Raw genomic sequence first — 13,574 nt, 5'->3', positions numbered from 1 at the left:
CGAGTGTAGCTCGGGGTTACCGCTTTTGGTACAGACATTTTACCCCGAGCTACACTCAAGAATACCGTTAGGGAGGTTAAGAACTTTCAGTGGAGAGATCTAGGTCACCAACAAACCAGGAATTATCAAGTACAATTTAAGTAATGCAGTCCAGAAATGAAGACTGAGTAAACCGATTCACTTTGTGCCTTGGTGTTACTTTTGCACCAATTCTGAACTCCCTTGTCCATTCATGAACTCCCATGTCCCATATTCTGTGGGCCCTTATTCCTGGTATTCATAACCAGACCATTAACCCATAGGAAGTACTAAGGGGTCACAATACTTCCTATTGGTGAAGTAATCTATAATCATATTTTATATATATATATATATATATATATATATATATACACACAGTATCTCCCAGAAGTGAGTACACCCCTCACATTTTTGTAAATATTTTATGATAACTTTTCATGTGGCAACACTGAAGAAATGACACTTTGCTACAATATAAAGTAGTGAGTGTACAGCTTGTATAACAGTGTAAATTTGCTGTCCCCTCAAAATAACTCAACACACAGCCATTAATGTCTAAACCGCTGGCAACAAAAGTGAGTACACCCCTAAGTGAAAATGTCCAAATTGAGCCCAAAGTGTCAATATTTTGTGTGGCCACCATTATTTTCCAGCACTGCCTTAACCCTCTTGGGCATGGAGATCACCAGAGCATCACAGGTTGCCACTGGAGTCCTCTTCCACTCCTCCATGATGACATCATGGAGCTGGTGGATGTTAGAGACCTTGCGCTCCTCCACCTTCCATTTGAGGATGCCCCACAGATGCTCAATAGAGTTTAGGTCTGGAGACATGATTGTCCAGTCCATCACCTTTACCCTCAGCTTCTTTAGCAAGGCAGTGGTCATCTTGGAGGTGTGTTTGGGGTCATTATCATGTTGGAATACTGCCCTGCGGCCCAGTCTCTGAAGGGAGGGGATCAGTTTCTGCTTCAGTATGTCACAGTACATGTTGGCATTCGTGGTTCCCTCAATGAACTGTAGCTCCCCAGTGCCGACAGCACTCATGCAGCCCCAGACCATGACACTCCAACCACCATGCTTGACTGTAGGCAAGACACACTTGTCTTTGTACTCCTCACCTGGTTGCCGCCACACACGCTTGACACCATCTGTAATGTACCGCCTGGCGGTACCTCTAGCAACCCACGGGATAGGATTCCCCAGAGCGCGGAGTCTAAGTCCCACTCTGCTTGTTCACCAGGGCCCCTGATGGTGGGGATGGATTTGGAGCAGACAGAGACCAGGTCGCGGCCCCTGAGTACACCCACCCGTGGTAGAGGGATCCGCCACAGGTATCTGCAGGATAAGAGCCTGATGTGAAGAGGCGGATGGGTTTTGCAGGACGGATGGATGGCTGAGCAGAAGTGTGGTCAGACAGGCCAGGTCGGTAACCGTGGGGACAGCGCGGTACAAGGCAGCAGGCAGAGAATAGTCGGGTCACTCGCCGGGTCAGTAACGGAAGGGCAGATCCAATGAGGGGCATCAAAGGAGAGGTCAGGCAAGCCAGGGGTCAGAGCAGGAGAAGACAGCACGGTCAGGAACAATCAGGGTCGGCAACAATCAATCAGCACAGGTACAGGAGAAGGAACAACAGATGAGACCATACTGCAACCAGTGTCAGCGCAGAGCGGATTTAAACATCGCGCAATGCTCTGTCATTGGTGCCAGGCACGCACCCGCGGTCCCAAGTGCGCATGCGCGAGTTCCACCGTCGCCGCGGCTGCCCAGGACCTAGTGCCCACACACCAGTGCGAATCGGCACACTGCGCCTGCGCCGAGCCACACGCGGCGGTGGCTCCTGACACCATCTGAACCAAATAAGTTTATCTTGGTCAAAGCAAACTGTGGGCTTTCTTGTGCATCATCTTTAGAAGAGGCTTTCTTCTGGGACGACAGCCATGCAAACGTCCCTTTGATGCAGTGTGCGACGTGTGGTCTGAGCACTGACAAGCTGACCCCCCCACCTCTTCAACCTCTGCTGCAATGCTGGCAGCACTCATACGTCTATTTCCCAAAGACAACCTCTGGATATGACACTGACCACGTGCACTCAACTTTGGTCGACCATGGCAAGGCCTGTTCTGTGTGGAACCTGTCCTATTAAACCACTGTATGGTCTTGGCCACCATGCTACAGCTCAGTTTCAGGGTCTTTTTCAATCTTCTTATAGCCTAGGCCAGTGGTCGGCAAGCCGTGGCTCGCGAGCCACATGCGGCTCTTTACACATTTTAATGCGGCTCTTCTGTGTGCCGGGCGCCCGCTCCCCTCCCTCCTCTCGGGCGGTGCCCCAAAAGTCAGGACTCTGCAGCTAGCCCAGCAATGGGCAAACTACGGCCCACGGGCCGAATACGGCCCGGCGGACCTTTTAATCCGGCCCGCGGAGCGTGGCAAACATTGCCTGTCAGGATGTAGGCGGGGCAGCGTGATGAACTCCTCTCTCACAGTCCGCCCTGAAGACCGGAATGGCGCGGGAACGCGGCGAGAGGAACGTGCGGAGCAAAGGTAAGTAAATTGACACAATATGGGGAATGAATTACTATATGGGGGATGAATTACTATGGGGGATGGATTACTATATGGGGGATGAATTACTATGGGGGATGAATTACTATATGGGGGATGAATTACTATATGGGGGATGAATTACTATGGGGGGATGGATTACTATATGGGGGATGAATTACTATGGGGGATGAATTACTATATGGGGGATGAATTACTATATGGGGGATGAATTACTATGGGGGATGAATTACTATATGGGGGATGAATTACTATGGAGGATGAATTACTATATGGGGGATGAATTACTATGGGGGATGAATTACTATATGGGGGATTAATTACTATGGGGGATGAATTACTATATGGGGGATGAATTACTATGGGGGGTGAATTACTATATGGGGGATGAATTACTATGGGGGATGAATTACTATGGGGGATGAATTACTATATGGGGGATGTATTTTCAGTTTTAAAAATGTGGCTCTCAAAATAAATTTCAATCGTGGTTTTGGCTAGATTTGGCTCAGTTGAAAAAAAAGGTTGCCCACCACTGGCCTAGGCCATCTTTATGTAGAGAAAACATCCTTTTTTTCAGATCCTCAGAGAGTTCTTTGACATCAGGTGCCATGTTGAACTTCCAGTAACCAGTATGACAGCGTGAGAGCGATAACACCAAATTTAACACACCTGCTCCCCATTCACACCTGAGACCTTATAATACTAAGGAGTCACATGACATCGGGGAGGGAAAATGGCTAATTGGGCCCAATTTGGACATTTTCACTTAGGGGTGTACTCACTTTTGTTGCCAGCGGTTTAGACATTAATGGCTGTGTGTTGAGTTATTTTAACAAAAATGTGAGGGGTCTTTTATATATATGTGTGTGAGAGAGAGACAGAGAGAGAGAGATCAGTGCTAGGCCCTCCCACTGTGGAAATAAAGATAAGGAGCACACAGGATTCTCATGGATGCGGAGTGAGGAGCTCCAGAAGATTCTGAGGTTCTGAACAGAGCAGATTTTCAGTTTTCTCCAGGTTTTTTTAAATCCCAAATTGGGTTCTGGAGTCCAAAGGATTTAAAGAGTCTTTGGTGGGAGCAAGCCTTTAACCTGGTGTCCAGGTTTTACTGGGGACTGGTAAACTGTGTGTGCAGATGCGCTCAGCCTTTATCATAGGCCTGGCCATAGTTCAGGGCTCCATCCAGGAGACAGGTGTGCTCCACCCTTCCTAGGAGTCTGTGAGGGTGCAAGGTAGCCTGCAGAGGTCTAGGTGAAGTCTGTGAGGGAACAAACAGGCACTAAGCCTGAGGGCCAATGCAGTGGGGAGCTGCAAGAGAGACAGCAGAGAGAGAAATACAGTGGTGCTGTAAGACAGTGTGGAGGAACAAACAAAAGGCCTAGGCTTGAGGCCTGAGCAGTACCACTGCAAGAAGAAGCCAGGCAGCTTAATTTCATTTTACTTTCATGTTTGAAGTGATGGTGGAAACCCCTACGAGGGCAACCATATTCTGATATATATATATATATATATAGTGTTTCTTTTATTACTGGCCAGTTCTTATCAAGTACTTTAAGCAATGGCGAGACTACAGCTGGACTGACTTGTGAGTACAGAAGGTGGAGACTGATCCTCCCATAACATTCAAATAGACTTTTTCTCCTTCCTTCTTGCTTTCTGCAGCCAAGGAATTTTGGACACCCGTTGTATACTTATTCATGCCATCAGTGGCGTCTCGAGACAGGTGCGGGGGGTGCACTCCGCACCGGGTGACACCGACCGCACGGGGTGACTCCAGACACACTCCACGAAAAGGTAACTTGTAAAGCAAGCCGACGATCCCCACGGGATGGATCGGATCTGTGGATTGGGGAGCATAATGGATCAGACTCCGATCCATTATGCTCAATCCGCAGACCTGAACCATCCTGCGGGGATCATCGGCATGCAACCTATACAAGGTGACACCGGACTCCCCCCCACAAAAAGTTAAGTTGTAAAGAAAGCCGATGATCCCCGCAGGATGGATTGGATCTGTGGATTGAGCATAATGGATCAGAGTCCGATACATTATGCTGAATCCGTAGAGCCGATCCATTCTGCGGGGATCGTCGGAGGGGGTGTCACCAAGTGTTATTGCACTGGGTGACACCAACCCTAGGGATGCCCCTGCATGCCATCATACAATTAGTACCCCCTGGATAAGCTTTGTCATTGCCAGGAACTTAAAAGGCACCTGCAGAATATCATGAGTGCAATTACAGCTGCCTTCCATTTTTCATGTCACCAGTACTAATGGACCTAATGGCATGCTACAGAACTTTTTTTTTGCGCATTCCTATTCATGTTTGGCTCTGTTCCATGGAACAAAAATGATCATCTTTCGATTGTATATCTCCCCTTCATATGTCTTACACTCGTGGTTTCCCCTGCATCCCTTCCTGTTTTAACCTATGTGCAACAGCACAGGTTGCAAATGCAGTATTTCCATCCCAGACTGCAGGGAGTGTGGGTGCCTTTCTATGTTGTTCATATAACTGTGGAGAATGCCAATGACCTTTGCTATGAGTAGAGGTCATCACAGGCCTTCCCTAGGATTGGAACAGTTTAAGAGGATTTCTGATGTAAAAATGTGATTAAAAACATCAGCCCACTAATGGCATAACATAATTTTTGTATAAGGTCCAGATTCTATGAGCAACCAATTTGGTCATTATATCTTGATTTACTGATGGATTTGGTTCATGCAATCATGCTAATTTGAAGAGAGGTAATGATAAATCTCTTGTTGTGGGAAATAGCAGGATAAAAGCAGAAACAAATAGTCAGATAAAGGTTATTTAAGGATATAATGCTTACCATTATTTCTGCCTGGTATTTGTTAACCTATTGGGCTCTCTTCTGAGATCTGTTCTTTAATAAAGAAAAATGTTTCACCTTTTATCAGTGAGTGGCTATGTTCACCTTCAACAATTTCCTCCAACAGAGAATATATTGATCCAAATGAACTATGGACCTTTTCCATGATATGGTAGACTTACTGTAAGGACTATTTGGCTTCAGAGGAGTTAATTCTGAAATAGATGATTGCTGCAGGCGTACATCAGCACATTCACACCTTGCTGCTCTACCCGCTGTGAGCTTCTGTAGCGATTTGCTGTGTATTAGATTCTATAACAGAGAGGAGAGGAAGCCGTTGTACTTTCTCTGCCTGTCTGTAAATTTTTCTCATTGGAGATCAGAGAGACTGCCAGTTAAAACTATTCCCCTTTGCATTTTCTTTTTTCTTGTAAAGCTCAAAACTTAAATGCAGGTTTCTTGGAAGCATTGTTTTATTACAAGTTAAATGCACAGAAACTGTATGCCTGCTATGGAATATACACGATATTGTCAAAAGTATTGGGACGCCCCTCCAAATCCTTGGATTCAGGTGTTCCAATCACCTCCATGGCCACAGGAGTGTAAAACCAAACACCTAGGCATTCAGACGTCTCCTGCAGACTGCTTCAACAAACATTTGTGAAAGAATAGGTTGATCTAAGGAGCTCAGTGAATTCAATCGTGGTACCGTGATAGGTTGCCACCTGTGCAATAAATCCATCCATGAAATTTCCTTGCTACTATATATTCCACAGTCAACTGTTAGTGGTATTATAATAAAGTGGAAGCAACTGGGAACAACAGCAAGGCCATGTAAAATTACAGAGTGGGGTCAGTGCATGCTGAATCGCACAGTTTGCAGAAGTAACCGAGTCAACAGCTAAAGACCTCCAAACTTCGTGTGGCCTTCAGATTAGCATAACAGTGCATAGAGAGCTTCATGGAATGGGTTTCCATGGCCGAGCAGCTGCATCCAAGCCTTACATCACCAAGTGCAATGCAAAGCATTGGATACAGTGGTGTAAAAGTATGCCGCCACTGGACTCTAGAGCAGTGGAGATGTGTTCTCTGGAGTGATGAATCATGCTTCTGTCTTGCACTCCGATGGAGGTGTCTGGCTTTGGCAGTTGCCAGGAGAACGGTACTTGCCTGAATGCATTGTGCCAAGTGTAAAGTTTGGTGGAGGGGGGATTGTGGTGTGGGGTTGTTTTTCAGGGATTGGGCTTGACCCCTTAGTTGCAGTGAAGGGAACTCTTAAGGCGTCAGCATATCAAGACATTTTTGGACAATTTCATGCTCCCAACTTTGTGGGAACAGTTTGGGGATGACACCTTCTTGTTCCAACATGACTGTGCACCAATGCACAAAGCAAGGTCCATAAAGAAATGGATGAGCGAGTTTTGGGTGGAGGAACTTGACTGGCCTGCACACAGTCCTGACCTAAACCCGATAGAACACCTTTGGGATGAATTAGCGGAGACTGCGAACCAGGCCTTTTTGTCTGACATCGGTGCTTGACCTCACAAATGTGCTTTTGGAGGAATGGTCAAACATTCCCATAGACACCCTGTGGACAACTTTCCCAGAAGAGTTGAAGCTGTTATAGCTGCAAAGGATGGGCAACTCAATATTGAACCCTATGGACTAAGACTGGGATGCCATTAAAGTTCATGTGTGTGTAAAGGACGGCATCCCAATACTTTTGGCAATATATTTTGCCAAATGTATTTGTGGTTGTTCAGAGTTAAGGGAGGTTTGTTGGATTCTCTGTAGTTAGGATGCCGAACAGAGAAATTGAGGTCTTGTTAAATTATTAGTAATAACTACCTGCAGTGTCCTTGGTAATGATTACTTGCAGTGCCCCAAACAATTTTTAATACATTATCACACAGCAGTCACAATTTATATGGAATAATTTGGATTTTTACATGCTCATAACAGGATTTCAGCTTTAAGTCCCCAAGACCACTTTAATTTTGCTGTCATCTTTGATCACATATCCTTGTGGTTGTATGGATTTATACATCTTACAATATAGGTGTATCCTGAGCCTGACAAAATATTCCTTAGGCTATTTTCTTTTCCCCAGAAGACTACTAAGAAGAAATAAGGATCAGTGGGTTTCTTCCCTAGGAGCTTGTCATGCTAGAGATGTAAGAAGGTTTTAAGTAATGGACTGAGGCATTAGAGATGCTTTGCAACTAAATTAATTAACAGTTACTGAAGCTTGTACTTCAAGAGAAAGTGTAAGTATAAGCTCTTGGTAGTTTCAGTGGTGCCTGTTATATACATTAAAATAGTACAAATAATAACAAGGGTTAAAAAGCACAGTAATCTCCTTAGACAGTTTGATCAAATTCAGCAGTTGCACAGCATGTTGATCTTTACATTCCACTTGAATCAACTACTTGCTACAGTTTGCAGATAGATTCCCTGCAGACTAAATATGGCAAACCATAATTACAGGTTTGCCTCTGAGGTCACCATATATTCCCAGGTCTAGTGCCCTACACACATATTCTTCTACACTATAGCTACAACACCTATGTATGTGTGCTACAAAATTTCAAGAACAGGATTGGGGTTATCCCTTTAAATTCAGAACAGCACCACTTGCCAACATATTTATTCTACCATCAATGTGTTGAGCTGTTGCCTGAAAAGTAGCAGAAATAGCAGAGGAAGATATGACCTGCAGTGTTCTTCACAGGACAAGAGAAGTAAATATGGCCCATTAATACATTGTACCTAACTAAAAACCTGGAGTACTAAGAGTTTAGCATCTTCCTTGGACAGCACAATTTGCTAGATAGGGGTGCTTGGTCAGTTGGGTAAACTTTCTAATGCAGGAAGTCCTGGAGTTTACTATTATATTTTTTCGTTACTCATCTTTGCTGTGAAGTTTCACCATCCAAAAAATTGAAACATGTATACTTGGATCACACTCTACTTTCTCAGCCAGCCTAGTAATTTAGCTCCCTATTGTAGTCTTTAAATGTAAGAAATGATAGAGTCCATTTTTCACCTTGAAATATAACTGTGATGGGGGATTCAAGTAAGAGTTGAGATCATATTCTTAATCCACATTCCACTGTTCATTATCAAACAGACAGCATGTCAATTGTAATAAGGTGTCAATTAGTTAATTAAGGTACTGAGGCTTATGGATTAGAACAAAGTTCAGGTGTATCCACTTGACACTTACAGTACAGCAGGGTGACCAGACATCCATATCATGTTACACATGCTTTGTCTGTTTGCTTGCCTTTAATAAGTTTGTCCCTACCTCACTACATGAATAAAAACAAACAAGGGCGCACTCTCATCGTGCATTACCGTGGTATAACACGTAATTTATTAAATAAAAAGGATGTATACTCACAAACCAACATGATAATGAGCAGTATAGGTGATCCACAAAAACAGTCGCAATGCAAATGTGTCTAATGATGCAGATAAGCTGACACGTTTCGGGAGTTAAACCCCCGTCCTCAGAGCTCTCCCGAAATGCGTCAGTTTATCCGCATCATTAGACACATTTGCATTGCGACTGTTTTTGTGGATCACCTATACTGCTCATTATCATGTTGGTTTGTGAGTATACATCCTTTTTATCTAATAAATTACGTGTTATACCACGGTAATGCACGATGAGAGTGCGTCCTTGTTTGTTTTTATTCATTAGTGGTCAGATTTCCCGATCTCAGAAGGGCAGCACCTCTTCAGTTGGCATTCTACAGTTCCTTGGTTTGCATGAAGATTGGAGCGCTGGTTTCGTTTGTTTTTATCTTGGACTACCTCACTCCATAGCTAGGGGATGCTCTATGTTGCTAGTCCCACCCTTCTTCTTCATGCTTTAACCTCCATTTACTACATATACTGTATTCTGCTGGAGCTAGACACACTATGAATTTTTGACCTATTTTGAATATCCTGAATATTTATTTTTATAATAAGCAGATATATGGATTAACGTGAAAGATAGTTTTTATCTTTTTTCTTGTTAAAACGTTTTATTGTTTTCAAGGGGAGAGAACATAGGCATGGGACAATCCATAAACATCTGTACAATGCAATTTGTGAATACAGATATGGGAGGGGAGAGAGGCACCAAAATACAAAATGTTGCAGGTTAGATGACTGAGAGAAGGTATAGTTGTATGCAAGTATTTTGACGTATATGTTGGCTTAGTGTAAAGTCGTTATAGGGGTGTTCTCCCTAGGTTCAGGTGGGGGTGTTGGGAAAAAAAAGAAAGAACTATTGTGAAGGAGTGAGAGAGAAGAGGGGGGGGGGGTAGAAAGGTGGTGGGGGTAAGAAAGGGGAGAGGTTAGGAGGAGGATAGAGGGGTGATAGGGTAGCGTGTGACTCCTAGGATTCTATAGGGGGTTTGAGATTGAGGATAGTGGACGACAGATTGATAGAGTAACAAGGCAGTGAAGGTAGTTAGATCAGGGAAGGAGGAGGGACTCGTCGAAGTTAGGTGGAAGGAAGCATTCCACCCATGGGTTCCAGATCACCATGAATTTAGGGATATTATCTAGGATGGTAGCTTCAATTTTAGCATGGATCATAGCCTGCGTGACCTTGTTCTTGACTGCTACTGTGCATAAGTTAGGAGATTTCCATGACTTGGCTATTATCTGCTTGGCGGCGTTTGAATTGTGGTTTAGTGATGCCATGAGGGTGTAAGTTTAGAAGTACAACTGTCAGGTCGGGTGTGAGCGGCTTTGCGCTGAGCCTAGATAAAATATGAAAAATGTCCAGAAAGCTTGGGCTACCGGACAAGCCCACCAGATATGATAAAAAGTTCCCGCCACTGCACAACCTCGGAAGTACTCAGGAGAGTAATTTTGGGTGTATTTAGCGATCTTCGCCGGGACCAGGTATCAACGAGTCAATACTTTATAGTTCATTTCTAGGGCTACTACATTTTGTGATGAGGATTTAGTATTGGACCAGATAAGGCAAGGTCCTTACGGCCTTATTTTAAACAGAAGAGTAGATAACAATGGATCCCAGAAGCACATATGTACCTGGTAGAGAATCAGAATACTAGCAGGACAATAATCCAGAGCTCTCAAAGGGAGAATCAGAGGTTTTTGCTCTAACAGTTTGTCAGTTCACTGAGTAAGGTTTTAGTCTAGTGCCAGATAACACCACATGTATGCCGCAGCATCTCAAAGTTATAAATATCTGCCAGGAGATGGAGTTGGCAAAATCTTCCCATGGGCTGAAATAGCAATAAGAGCTGACATAGGCTGTAACTCACTCTATCCAAAATGAATAAAAATGTTTGGGCTGAAATGGAGCATTAAAGCGGCCCTGTTAATGCACTCTAGTTACCCCAGGGCAGTTATCCCTGTAAAAGAAGAGTGCAAAGTGTAGTCATAAGCATTTTTCTTCTGATTAATTTTATGGCCGTGAAAGCTGACTGTAAAGTAATGTTTTCAGTGCACACTAAAACAGGTGCTCAGTGGGAAGTTATTTGATGGTCAATAAGTACAAATATGCTCTACCATAATGTGAACAGCAGTAATAGCAAGCAACATGAGGAAGGATATAGATGGGAACAAACAAAGCCAGATATACATTTAGAGATAAAAAATTATAGTGATATGAATAATATAGAAAAGTATATAAGAAATCCAAATACCACTAAAAAAAGCAAAGCACAAGAACAGAAATGGGAATCATCTGGGGAAAATGCTTAGAATGTAATCAGTAGGTTCAAAAGAATATATAGCACATCAAATAAAAATAATTGCAGAGATGAAGGCTAGAGAAATCTGTGAATATCCCACTGACTAAAAAGCTACCTAATGACAAGATATTCCTGATGCTTCATTCCCTTGGTGGACTAATGCCATCTTATATAAAACATACAGCACATAATAGAATCATTGAATGTCATTATGCTTGACTGTAGGAGCCGTGGTATCAGATATCATAAATATGAACACTACTGGTGAAATCTGGAATAGCTCTTGGCTCCAAGAATTTTGGATCATTTGGGAGATGGAAAGCCTTTCATGTTTTTTTTTAAATACTAGGCAGTGGATAAATACAAATAAATTGAAATGCCCTTAAAAATGGCAAAGCTTTAGTGCTTCTGGACACCTGCTGGATACCTAACATGATAAGAATAAGGAAAATAATAGTACCTCTGCTGTAAATCAGAAGGTTTGTAAGGTCACCCAAAGCCATTGTGACTATTGTGGTGCCTTAGCTTATTGAAATAATTGGGTCAGATGGATTCCTGATTCATCACTTTTTTTTATTCTCCTGAATATTTCAATGTGGATCTGCCTGATCTGTGCAGAACCAAACCATTTGTGAATACAAGCCATAATTATTGTTTAATTGTATGGTTCTCTGCAGTCTGGATAAGTCTGTGATTATACAGTCAGAATAATTAGGAATTTTGCCATTTGCTGATGCATAGTTTTGCCTTTTTTTAGCAGATGTGCCTGTCACTGCTAAGCTGAACATTTAAACGTTCCTTCACCATGCTACTGTCAAAATCAGTCCCACCAAACCACCATCACTACCATTAATACATTTAAAGGACTCTTGTTATTAGAGAAACATGGAACCTGCCATTTCCAACCTTCCTCTCTAAAAATGCTAGTTGCCTGGTTTGTATGCTGACCCTCTTACATCAATGCATTGCATCAATGACCCTAAAAAGTATTCAGATTTGGACTTCTAGCTCTTCCTTGACCTTCTGGGTCTCCAAACTTGATCAGATTTAATAACCCAGAAAGTATGTAAGACAGTATTTCAATATACCAGCCAGGAAACTAGTACTTTCAGAAAGGGGTCACCACTGGCAGTCTGAGGCAGATAGACTCATAAAATGGCCTCTGTGGGCCCCCAGTGCAATTGCTGGTCAAGCAAAACACTTATTTGTTGTGTATACAGTTGCAGCGAGATAGAAGTGGGTCATGTCCAGATTTCCATGACACATGAAGTATGCCCTTTCCTTTGCCACCCCTTTTCTCCTTCCCAAGCGCCTTTGTGCATGCTTCATGTGCCTATAATAGTATTATATACAGTCTGGTGTCTGCCCATACCCTTGCACCCTTGATAAGTAGGTATTGATGCTCACAGCTTAGCAAGATTAGATGAGGCACGTGTTATCAAGAGTTCAGTGGGCTCAAAGAGGTCAGTGCTGCACAAATTCAACAAAACTGTATTTTCAAATTAACAGTCAAAGGGCAGTTTACAAAACTAATATACTTTCAGTTTTAGGAATTCTGCCAGCAAGGGAACCAGGTACAGAAGACGATTTTCGGGGTATTTTAGAAAGAACCATTCAGTAAAAAAAAAAAAAAAGCTTTGTCCCTTTAAAAGCTTTGAAATCATTTATAATATTTGCATACGCTATACCTATAAGACAGCGAAGTCACTGAATGTGACAAAAGCAAATCTCCTAGGTGAAAATGCCACTTTGAGATTTAACTGGAAGTAATGTTTCCTCATCTGTTTAAATGCCTCATTTTATCCCGTAAGAATGAGTGTTAAAATGTGCTGAGGAATCAGAATTTTTAAACTCTCTATGACTGGAACCATTTGTTTTCCAGTTTATCAGTGTCAGGTGTCTGAAATGATTGAGGGTTGACCTTGTCTAAACTTGGACTAGACTTGAGAGAACTTTGTTATAATCATCCATACAGCTAGAAAGTTAATTGATTACTACTCTGCTTCCAGGATACCAGAAATAAATTTGATCTGAACAATGTAAAATATTTGTTCACTTTATGTTAAATTATTAATGTACTTTCAATATTTGTTTTAGTGTAAACAGTTGAGTTGTCAGCATTCAGCTGAAATATAATGCAAATTCATGCAATTTTAATTTGAATGCTGAGTTATTTTGATGTGCATTGTTTTCTAAATACTTTTAAAGTTCAGTAATTGAATGCAGCACATTAGTAAAAGATGACTTTATACTTTAAAATGCAAAACTAAACATTGTACTGAACCTCAAACTCTGACTGTCTGAGGCCCTATTTGTGACTCTTGAACCAATAGGTGATGATTGCGATAGGGTGGCATTGGGGTCCTTGGTTTATTCTAGAAAAAAATATTGTACTGAACATTAGTGCAGAATTTCTGAAGTTTTG

This window comes from Staurois parvus, unplaced genomic scaffold (genome assembly GCF_062004578.1).
Source record: "Staurois parvus isolate SC_StPar_1 unplaced genomic scaffold, SC_StPar_1.0 ptg000011l, whole genome shotgun sequence".
NCBI classification, from domain to species: Eukaryota; Metazoa; Chordata; class Amphibia; order Anura; family Ranidae; genus Staurois; species Staurois parvus.
This window is presented reverse-complemented; position numbering follows the sequence as displayed.